We start from the raw sequence: 12,294 nt of genomic DNA on the forward strand, positions 1-12,294 counted from the left end.
AAAGTATGGATTCATAATTAAATATAAAGAGATTAGACTTTAAAACCAAAGCTAATAACATTTGTGCAAAAAGAATGACCAACGCGTGCGTGCGTGCGTGCGTGCGTGCGTGTGTGCGTGCGTGCGTGCGTGCGTGCGTGCGTGCGGGACTGTTCAATGTTGTGGCTTCTGCATCTTGTAATATGAAGCAGGATTAGTGGCTTATTGAAGAAGCTTCAGGATATTTGGTTTCACGTCACCGGTTCTGGTTCTTCTTACCTGGGTCTGTCAGCCTCTGGTAACTGATGCTGGGACAATAAGCTGATCTGGAGCAGGTTAGAAATCCAACACACCTGAAAGCATCGCCTCCTCGCCAATCACTGATCTAAGAAAATTAGAAAAATATGTACGTAAATAGCAATTTGTGACTTTTTTTTTCCTCCAACCTTCCAGGTTTTTGGAAAAGAAATCTTTATTCTCAGTAAAACAGACACTTTTTGTACTTAGCATGGACCGGTCACCAGAATCCAGACTTACAAAGGATTTAGCAAACCGCTAAAATGTTCCATTGTGTCAATTCTACAGCTTTAGCACAACTTAATCGGAGCACCAGAGAAAGCACAGGAATGAGTTTCTCTGGTGCTGCTTCCCCTCTTGCTGTGCACTGCCACCCAGCCTGAAATGAAGGAGTTAAACTTTTACTTTACTTAGAAAAACAATATATTTAAGCATTTAGGAAAATGTTTATGAATTTAGTCATTGTTTTTAAATTGTAGTATTGTGGTGCATGCTGGATCTTTGCACTTCACTGTTTACATGCAAATAGGACTTTCTAGTCAGATCTGGAGTAAGAGAAGCTGATTCCAAAATATCAGCTTCTTTTAGTAAACGTGAAGATTTTTAAAAACTATCTAGAGGTGTACTTGTGTGCCAATTTATGTATAATGTGGCTAAAGCAAGTTTGTTAAACACACCAAGTTAAATGCATTAGAGAAGTAAAATGGTACTGAGAAAAGGAGGAAAATAAAAAAGATAAAGGGAGCCCCTTTTATATTATTTCCACTTGCATGCATGTATAAGTGAACACATTCCCTTGAATGTCAGAGGAGAAATGTTAAATTCACCCACAAATCAGAAATATTTATGTGCCTAATGAAGTGTGGTGACAGCTGCACGTCCCCGCCTTTCAGATTTCACAGGGTTTTAACAAGACACATCAAAGTTTCTAAAATGTCCAGCGTTCCTCTCATCCATCACATTCAATGAATGTAAAGCAGCAGAAACTCGGGATGAGACTCATTTTTCTGCCTTTCTTCTCTCTTTTTTACCTCGGGCTAGTCAGAGCGAGTTAGCGTCTCTCCACCAGTGTGTTCATAATTCAAATGGCAACACTGTCTGATGCCGTGATGTGCCATGCATTATTCAGCACAATCCCTTCTGCCTGCAAACAGACAAACACTGCACTATCATGGCCACACTAAGGTAAACAGTAAACAGAAGAAATGCCAGATATTAATTGCTTAATTAGGACACAAAACAAATAGGGAAAGGAGCGGTGAGAGAGGAGAAGCATTGTCGGGTTCATCCAGCAGGTTCAGGTTTTCCTTACATTTTACTCGGCAAATAATTTCAGTTGAGGATATTTTGCTTCTAAACGTCCACAGCATCAAGGAGACATAGCAAGTGTTATCTGTTTCTTTGCAATATTACTCAAGCGCCTTTTCCAGGCTAAACAGAATCACTAAATTCATAGGAGGTCTAACAAAAGATAAATAATGTCTTAGGACGGTGAAAACTCTCGTTTGACAAGCTTGAGTCAATACAGCGATGGGTGAGGAGTCTGAGGTGAGCCACGGCTTCAACTCCTCATTGATTAGAGGCCGACTATGATCCCAGGCTGACTGTGAGGGTCTCAGAGGACAGACCCCGGTTAATGATCAACACTTTTATTATGTGAATACTTTACAGTGATCAATCAAGCAATGATCAGAGAGAATAAGCCTCTAGGACTGATTATCTTCACCTGTTAATGCACAAAATCTGCCTGTTCACTAAATTTTTTTTTTTAAAGCTCCTTGCATATTAGATTATATCTAGGCATGGGAATATAAATTGTTGTATTACCATGCTGTATAATGTTAAGACACCTCTTGGCTATTTTTACATCCTTTTCACACAAGTACAAGTTTTCAAATAAATTATCAATGGCTAAACTCCCATAGAAATCCCATTATAAAACAGTTTTATTGTACTCGTTTACGTAAATGCAGGTTTCTATGAACTTTTCCTTAATATTCCTGTTTCCTTTAGTTTCAGGCATGACAAGACACACATGACCATTTCTTAGCCACTGACCTGCAGGCTGGATGCCGACTTCATTTTGCCACCAGGTTGGTAAGGAAGATGGGTAGAAAAACCCCTCCAATGCTCACTGTCGGAAAACTGCACTAAAGAGAACAAAATCATAAGCCATCATAAATGTAAGCATGTTTACTAAACTTTGGTGACAGGAACAAAGACTCTAGGTAAGCTTGGAGTGAAAAAGTCCCTAATTTCCACTGTTAAATATGGTGAAGGACCTGTGATGCTGTGGTCCTGTTTCTCTTACCAACTCTGAATTATCAGGAGATTTTAAATAAAAATTTTACGAACTCCACCAGAAAACTTAAAATTATTAGATCTTTCAGGGGGACAACGGTCCAGAACAGAGACGTTTCCCAGAAAGAATCATCGTCTTTCCACAGCTAATAAATGCAGCACGCAAGGAAATTATGTAAAAAGGACAGGAAAACGATGTCCAATTGGTAAAAGGGTACCAAATTATTGTCAGAGGCACCAAGGGTTGTATAGGTTGCAGATGACTGGTTTAGATGATGAATAAACATGAATTAAATTTTTATCTGTGCAGACAAACTTTGGTACTAGTTTCATGTTCAGAGTGAACCTACACAGGATTACATAAACTCCAGTCATAAAGGGCGTCCTGCCAGACAAACAGGCAGTTTGTTGCTTCGTACTTACTAGCAAGTGTAGAAGTCGGCTAAGGGGAGAGGATGTTGTTCCACCTGACACAGTTTTTCCACCCACATGACACGGCATTAATATGTGAGTGGGTTTTTTTTTTTTTTTCTACATTTCCCAGAGGAACAGAGCCACCAGGTGGCTGCTGAAGTCTCATCAAACAACGCTCAACGCAGCACGACAGGAGAGTCTGCTGAAACACACAATGGTAACATGTTGAACTGTTGTATGTACAAACAGGAAAAAAAAAACCTGGTGACTAAATAATAATAATAATAAAGAGAGGGGAGACTTGTTTTAGAGAGACGCTGATTTATATTCCAAACCACTCTCGTCAGATCCCACCATGTAAAGCGGCTTCTATAACTAATGAATGAACCGACGATAAAACAGAAAATATTCCCTTCAAATCCGCTGGTGTTGCGTGAATCTTTTATGCAAATGGAATTGCCAATGAGGTGGAGCCATCTTCAGAGGCCTTGACAGTTTTTCCACAGCCCGCTTTTAAAATTTATGCCACTGCTGATTTATAAAATTTATTAATAGCTGCTAGGGAAAGTGAAGCAAAAGAGATGAAACCGCTTCAGTTCTTCTGTCTCTCCTTTTTCTGTTTCTCTTTTCCATTGCTGGTCCCTCGTTACTCTTTCATGGTCCCTCCCTCTGTTTCTTACACTGGCTCCATCTTACTCCTCTGTGGTGGCTCATAGTGATTTTATAATTGGGCTGTGCTCATTGTTATTCAAAGCCCTGTAGAACCAATTAGTGCCAGACCTCCCGACCTTCAGTTGCTATGTAATGGTGGTAACTAAAAGACTTTAAGCGAGGCTGCTGAGAGTAAAAGTCTGAATATCCTTTAGTTCCTGATTAATAATTCCGTCAGCAGCATCACATTGAACTCGATTGCTAGTTTGGAGCTCTGTGTGTTTTCTTCCTGTTTTTTTACAACATTTTATTAATCTTTAAAGATGGACTGGTTACCGCCCGTCTGCTCTTGTCAGGTAAATGTTGTAATGAAACAATAATGAGAGCTTGCAGGGAACATGGTGCATTAGGGTGGTCAGAAAGATCCCAGAGCTGAGGGGTTTTTCAACATCGCTGACGGGTGTGGATAACTAGGCAAAACCTTGATGTGACAATTTGACCTTTGACCTATATGGTGACAATGAAATTTAGGCTGAATAACATCTGTAAACTCAAAAAATGCACCTTTTTTTTAAAGGTACATATCTGGTACTTTTACAGGACAGACACCAATTTATTTACGCTCATGCTATGCTGTGTATAAGTTTAGTCTGTGCTGATGAAGGATTAATTTTTTTTCGTGATGACGTCTGATATTTTCTACCCTACTTTCTGAGTAATTCAGCTCATGATCATTTGACCACTTACGCAGCTAAAGTAGCAACCATGACATGCTGTAAATTTTACACCCTTCATCACCAGTAAACTGGAGGTCTTCAGTGTGATGCAACAGCATTTACAAAGTTCAATTTGCCCTCATCCGACTGCAACACCAACACTTTTTCTGTCGTCTACATTGTTTGAACCAGACTACAAACATGGTTTCCTTTGCGTTGTTATTTTTCCATAAAGGCCAAATAAGGGGAGAGCAGACCAAATGTCCCGTCAACAGATTTTTCCACTTCAGCTGTATATTTTGGAAATTCGAGTTGCTGTGGGCCTCCTAGATGTTTTTCTGATTCATTTTCTAGTTTTTTGACCTGCCAGTTTCAGTGGATGGCAATGTGTTGGCAGGTTTGCAACAAGCTGTCCTCAAATGAAATTTTAAACAGAGCTTTGTGAGGCGGTTCTAACTTGGGATATCATTTTATATCATGACCCTCCCTTATACGTCTCCACAGCTTTTAATCCAGACATGTCGGCCATGTTCCTTGGTCTCTCTTGACAATGTCATCACAGAACAGCTATTTATATATTGAGATTATGTTTAAAATGTGGATTTTAACGATTGAGTTGTAGGGCAGTTTGTATTGCATGTATGGGCATCATAGTAAAAGGAAGCTGTACACGTACGCAAATCCAGCTTTTAAAACTATATGTGAAGAGCATTTCAACTTTTTCTTCAACTTCACAATTATTCACTAATTTGTGTCGGTCTTTCAGATAAAATCCCAATAAAATAGAAACAACAAACTATGGCTATAAGACTCTGAAACACCTCCATGCTTAGCAATATCCTTGAAAGGCACTGCAGTGAAGGGATGAGTTTGGTCTCTGGATTTCTGTCAAAAGACAAACTTCCTGAAGTCAGATCCACTGCACACTGAACATTAAGCAAAAGCAGGAAAAAAAAAACAAAACATGATCATGTAATACGAAGACAGGGATGAGCCGCACAGAGAGGAAGGACGGAAATATTCGGCTTTCACCTGGAGTCGTCTTTTGACACCCGCGGGGAAACATCTGCATCAGCCGAACCCTAACAAAGACAACCTGCCACAGCCTGTACACGTCTGGCTGGTTGTGCTCCCAACAAACACAAGGTGAACTTTGTGTGACCTTGTCAACAACGAGTCACACTGAGAAAAGAAAAGGGAGGAAAAAAAAAAGAGGCATTTGTTCACCTACAACAGAAAATACAGACAAATGTCATCAGACAGTGCAGAGTCACAACGCATAACTCAGACATAGCATTAGGCCCAGTCAGACGTCACAGAGGAGCAGTTAGCAGCACCTGATGGCGCTCTGCATGAAACAGGAAACATCCAACATGCAGAGAGAAAGTCTCAGGAAATGCCTACAAATATGGCGACAGATAGACTGACCAACATAGATGCAATATGTTGAGTTATCAATGAACGTTTAGACAGAACCCGACCAAAATTTTACCTTTATTTTTACAGATTTAGAAAAAAAATTTTTAGGTACACGTGACAAGCTACAACCTACAAGCTACGGTACAAGCTCATTTAAAATGTATATTATTAGGATATGTATCTGTTCATATTTCATTTTTGTTCATGCGTTGATCATTGATACACATAAGGACTTAATTAGGACCTAAAACGAAGATTAGAAATGGAGGAGTCCAGTTAATTTGGAGAATGTTGCAGGGCATGTAGGTATAGGGAGAAATTTGAAGCTGCTGTTTAAAAGATTAGTTTATCCTTCAAGGTCTAAAAGGATCCAAAGGTAGCAGCAGCCTTATCAACCTGAAATGCCTGTCAAACTCCTGAGGGCCCTAATCAAATCCTGATGGACAGCACAACATGCTGTTGACCGGATTGGTCCCAAAACTTGAATTTCAACACGGCATAAACTGTGATTATACCGTGAGCCAGATGGGAAAATAAACGGTTTTTAATCGCCGCTGGCATAATGTGCAGTGATTGACACCCAAAGGGAGCGGCTGCCATTCCTTAAAAAGAAAATAATAATCATGAGGGGAGAAGGGAGGAGTGGTGTGATGGCAAGCCACACAGGGTAAGATCCACACCTCATCATAAGTTGCTTTTCACTTTAGTTTGTTCTGTAAGTTTAAGTATTCTTTATATTTTCTTCCACCTTCCAATGTTTATATGGAGTGCACACATATTAACAATGCAAGGKCGAAATTCAATTATGTTGTATTAATATTGTTTTCTTTGTTTGAGTTACCTGGGTGTTTGGCTCCCCTCCCTGGTGGACAAAAGGCGTGGCAAAGGGCTGACGTTCCTAAACTACTGCTGATGGCCTTATTAGACTGAACCACCTGTGTCATGCGGAGGGGTGTTTTTGGGTTTATTTCATTGTTTGTGATAGTTGTCAGGTGGCAGCCATTTTGTTTTACCCTATTGTGTCCACATGGTTTAGCTAAACCAGTATTTAAATCCCCTTATGTCTCATTTCAGTAGGTCAGTTTGTTGTCTTGTCAGTTATATCTTGAGTTTAGTAATTTATGTTGACCTCTTTTATTGGCATGCCTGTTTAATTGTTATGTTAACCTTTGTTCATGATTTTGGGTAAATAAAAACCCACTTTTTTTTATTCAACACCTGTGTTCTGCACTTTGTACTGTCTGGTCCCTAACAAGTGGGTTGCCTGATTTTTCCTTCCGGTATACAGGTTTGCAACAGATAGGATGAATTTATCTGTATAGCTGAAATTGTACAGTTTAAGATAAAGGCAATGAGTGCAGGGAAGAGTAAAACATCAGAGTTTTTTCCTACTTAAGGACTAAAAACTAAAAATACTAGCAGGCCTGTTTTCACTACTCCTGTACAGACATCAGTTTGAAGAGGAAGTAATGAAACAGATGAGAAAACAGCCCTGCAGTTAGTCCCATTAGCTTTACTAATGACAACCTTTGAAACCTCTCGTATAGTGATCTACAGTCTCTAGCTCCAGGTGCTAGAGGCCATTTGCTGTGCATCATACTAACCCGTTATAGTTCTACAATTCTCCTTAAATCAGCTAAATCCTCTTTAATGCGCCAAATTATACAAGGCTGATTCGCTTGTCTCCTAAACTGGCAAATAGCAAATCAATACAATCATAAATTTAATTTGAGAACTTGACCTCCAGAACTTGTCTCAGTTATAGTAGAAAACATTTCACTTTTCTTGTAGTACAAAATTGTAAATAAATACCTTATGCCACTCTTGTTTTCTCTTTTGTAACATGTGTTTTCAGTTTTTTTTTTTTTTTTTTTTTTCCATTTCGTCATTAAATCTGAGGTCTTGTGAAGTTGGGGGAGGATGGATAAGCAACGTTGTCGACAGGATAGGAAATGAAGCTTCCTGCTTTTTATTGGGTTGCTAGTGGGAACACATGACTGCAGGAGATGTGTGGCTTATAGCAAGAACAAGTAAACCACAATGATTTCTTTCGATCACTCTGTTACAAACATGTTTGCTTAAGAAACGTAATCATGAATCCTGACAGTTTAACATATATTACTGCACAACTAAGTAATCTAAGAGATCGACGAACCATATCAACAACGGCAAATCATTGTGGTAAATAATTTAATCATCATTGTCCATAAAACAATTAATTGGTGGCCTCTGTGCGTGCGTGCGTGCCATACATAAATGCTTGGATAAAAACCTTGCTGCACACTACAGCACCAAAAATCAGACAATAAGGACTAGTTGGTTAAACCAATTATGCATCCGGTAAAATTATTCTTAAGCAAGCAGTGCCTAAGTGTTTCTGAATCCCTGAAAAGTGGCAGTGGTAACACTCATTAAATCTGAAAGCATATAGTTAGTTATGTCTAACTAACTATATGTATAACTATATGCAACTATATTTCTCCCTATACCTACCTATATGCTACCTATTATATATATATATAAAAAAAATTTAAGCCAAAAATGCCTAACTCCTTGTAGAGCACTTACATTATGACCCCTCCCATTTGCATTTTATGCAGTTCATTTTAGAACCCTATAAATCTACATCTAAAAAAATGCAAAGAATGGAGTGGTTGCCACTGTATATTTGGATTTAAAGAGGACTTTAAATCATCAAAGCCATAAAGTCATCAAATCCTTCTATTCAGGCTAACTGACTAAAATTTTTTCTACAAATGCTCTAAACTGAGTTGTGTTTATCCAGCATAAAACAAAATATCGCCATAAGTGGCATGCGGTTTCCTTAATGTTTCCCTCCAGGGTCGTTTTGTTAGGTGGCTTTAGTTCATTACTGCCCTTCCAGACTCCAGTCAGAATGTGCACATCAAGACGTATGCGGACGATATCAACGTCTTTAAATCAGCTAAGAATACCCACAAAGTCTCTTCTGTTGTATCTGATATTCAGGTCTGGCTAACTAAATTCTGCCTCCTCCTCCCCCCCGGGAAAATGAGCAATAAAAATAATCACAAAACCCTGCCATCAACAAAGCACACTGAATGGTAAACAGCTGGATGGTAAACATCTTGAGGCACTTATCAGTTTGCCCACACAGTAACATCGTTCACTCTGTACTTTTAATCTACAGAAGCTGAGGCACATTAGAAATGGCTCGATAGGATGCTGCTAAGTCATCTTTTGCCGCCTGCATATTTAATCACCAGCTGGTTGCTGTGGTAATCAATGCATACTGACCCTTCTCAGCATTATAAGTGAAACAGATAAATAGGTAGCACTGCTCAGTCGGCCGCTAATAGGCTTCTAAACTAGTATTAAGAATGCAGTGACCTTTAGTTTCAAATTGCTATTACCATATCTTGGTGAGAAGCAGAAGCACCACTGACTCATGGGTTTTGAAGGAAAATGGCACAGTTGCAAAGAAGCCAAGTAGTCTAGAGATGCACCAACATGACAGATAAGCAAACAGAAGTGTAGAAATGAGGGGAAAAAAGTAGGTGTTAAATGCAAGACATAGTAGTGCTTATTCTGGGTATTGGTTGAAGCATCATGCGGTTGTGGTGATCACACATGGGCATCGTCCAGCCGAGGGGAAAACAGGTTGTGAAACACAAAATATGCTGACCCAAAACCCCGATGTTCCGCAAAAGATTGGTTTCTTTTTTTGCTTAGAGAGAAAACACTCAAAAACAAGCAGTGAAAATGCAAGCTGACTATCTGAGACATGTCATGTTCCTCTTTTAATGCATTGCAAAAAAAAAAAAAAAACCTTAACATGAAGATACTGAGTTCATACTTGGTTTTAAATGAGAAGTTGACACATTTGCTTATCTTAAGATTATGATGCGATAAAGCAACAGCATAGCTTCACCAGGATTGCCCTGACAGTCCTTCAAGCCACACGACAGATGGAAATCCTCCCATAAGAGAAACTAATGCTGCTCTGTGAAGGCAGCCAACCACAGGATTCATTAAGCTCAGAGCCTGTAGGCAGCACAGACCCTGCTCATTTCAACTCAATGATGTTTGCACCAGTCCAGCTTTTCAACATTGGCACCTGCCCTCTGAAGGGTCTGTAGTTAAGAATGAAACAATGTTCAGACCCACTTCTGCAGTTTGCCATAAATCCTTAACGACAAACTCTATAAACTTCTCCAGGCTTGAATATTTATGGATGCCTGTGGTTCCCCAGAGTGTCGTTTCCTGTCTGGAGCACCTCGTCGAACAGAAACTTCTGTGGAGCCGCTCTGCGTTGTTACGGCTCTCACGGCGAACAGAGCTTCCAAATACAAACGCGGTGGTCTGTTCGGCTTGGGCTATAAACAACACGGTCCTCTGTGGTGAAAAGAATTAAAACAGCAAGAGCTTACACAAGTGTGCAACTACTCTTTTGCATTAACCAGGCTCGCCATGGGGCTCTGAGTTTGCTCAGACCGTTTAAAAACTTCCTGATTTTGATCCGTCTGCTAATTAGTGGGTAAAAATAACTTCAGGCTACAAGTTCTCTGAACTTGATCAAACAACAAAACAGACAGCAATGCAGTGACTTAAAATGGTGAAATTCTGAATTGTATCTGTGGTTAAACCTGGCAGTCAAAGCTGTCAATTACCTTTAATCTGTTCCAGCTTTTTGCACGTCAGCTTGACCACAGTACTTAACCTCACAGCAAGAAGTCTAAAAGGTCTAGTATACAGTCCGGATGAAAATCTTAAGACTGGAAAATGAAGGCATTTTGTGCAGGTGGCTGTAAGTAGGGCTTCAAAATGCAAAACTAAAAAACAAGAGCAAGAGACATTTCTGTCGTTAGAAAACAGGGACATCCTCAAAACAAACTAAGGCCTATTACTGATGCTGACCGCAGTTCAATAACAATATATAACTGTTTTTGAGAGAAAGGCTAAAAGAACAAAACAGTGTTCACTGCAAAGTGAACCGGATTTTTCTTCAATGAAACCACAGAGGTTCAGGTTCTGGAAGAGCATGAACCTGCAAGCTGTGTGGAGAAGTTGCAAGGGGCATCAGGTAATGACTAAGTCTTCAGTAAGGAAAGCCTTAGTCCTTAGTCTGAGGACTTCTTGCAGAAAGTAATATTCCTCTTTTAGACCATGTTTCCCTGACCTAAACCCCATCCAGATGTTATGCGACATGTTTTTAAAAGAAACAAGAGCACAATAAAAGCTGCTAATTTTTCACAATGCGACTTCCTGACCGCTGACTTTAAATCTAGATGTAAATAGGATTTATCTCTTAATAAAGAAAAACTTTCCCGTTGTGACAACTTGAAATACAAACAATGTTTTAAATTAGTAGTCTAAAAGACAAAGGTTATGTTTACGTCTGTTCAACCAACAGACTGTATTGCTTCTGGGGACAAAGGTTCAAACTATACTTAATAAAAGAATCCCACTTAGTTATTGTTCTTCTCTGCTGTCTGCTTAAACACAACAAATTATTGCATGGATAAAGAGTTTTTGCATATAAATAAAAGCAGGATGTTAAACTCAGTTTAACGGGATGGCAAAAATAAAAGCTTGATTGCTTAGCGAGTAATTATAATAAACATATAATAAACACCATGGTTTAAAAAAAAATTACAATTTTAAAACTGCCAATATTCACTTCCATAACTTTTGTGTCATTAATCATCAAGTCATTTAATGAGATGTAAATGTAGCATTTTAATGGTTCCTGTAAATCGAATAACACACAAGACAATTTTCACTACAACTCTAAACAACCAATATCATTATAATTAATTAAAATTATAATTATAATTATCACTTTAATGCATTAAGTTTTTCTAATGAATAAGTTAATGAAAAAAATCTTAAGAGTACAAACAAGCACTGGAAGTGAAATGGATAAATAGCAAAAAAGCTTTCCGCGACAAAACTGCAATAAGAGCAAGAAAGCGTTGGAATCAGAACCAACTGGGTCACTCCGGATGGGTCCCGTCCACATCACCGCCTCTTCACCGAGTCCAGAGAGGAATCTCAGAACAGCAGCTTCTGTTTTAGCAAGCAAAGACATCAAGATTCTGGTTCTGGTTCTGTTTGTTGGGTGCCACTCACTTTCAATCCCTTTGAAACCGAACTGGACACAAAAGAAAACTACTCTTACGGAAAGTCACTGAAGAATAGTGAGCGCATGAAAACTTGGCAGGAGTTTCAAATGTAAAATAAACAAAAATAAAACACACATGTCTAAAGAAAAAAAAAATTTACAAAAGAAATCAAGCTTGGTCTAAATCGATTGGGAATAAGATTTTTGTTAGTTCTGTGTATTTTTCTCTGTCTTCTTTTTTGAAGTCGGCAAACCGCTCAGCTCCTCTGGGAGCGCAATATTTCTGCCACATTGTTAAACTCAAGAGAGATGGAACAATGTAAACAACTACGATTGTAAACAAAACTATCTTGTGCTTTTTCTCATGGCTTCCAAACATGCCATTCTACTACTGAATAACAATACAGGCTTTTA

General features: G+C 39.0%; 1 long non-coding RNA gene across 1 annotated transcript; it reads right to left on the reverse strand.

The window, feature by feature from the left end:
* Positions 1-214: 214 nt before the first annotated feature.
* On the reverse strand, positions 215-3,187 carry LOC103462112 (uncharacterized). Its single transcript, XR_533271.1, has 3 exons — positions 3,001-3,187; positions 2,335-2,426; positions 215-364 (listed from the first exon to the last, which is right to left on the reverse strand). It is a non-coding gene; the product is annotated as an uncharacterized LOC103462112 (long non-coding RNA).
* Between the last annotated feature and the right edge of the window lie 9,107 nt (positions 3,188-12,294).

Source organism: Poecilia reticulata, linkage group LG3, assembly GCF_000633615.1.
Source record: "Poecilia reticulata strain Guanapo linkage group LG3, Guppy_female_1.0+MT, whole genome shotgun sequence".
Taxonomy (NCBI): Eukaryota; Metazoa; Chordata; class Actinopteri; order Cyprinodontiformes; family Poeciliidae; genus Poecilia; species Poecilia reticulata.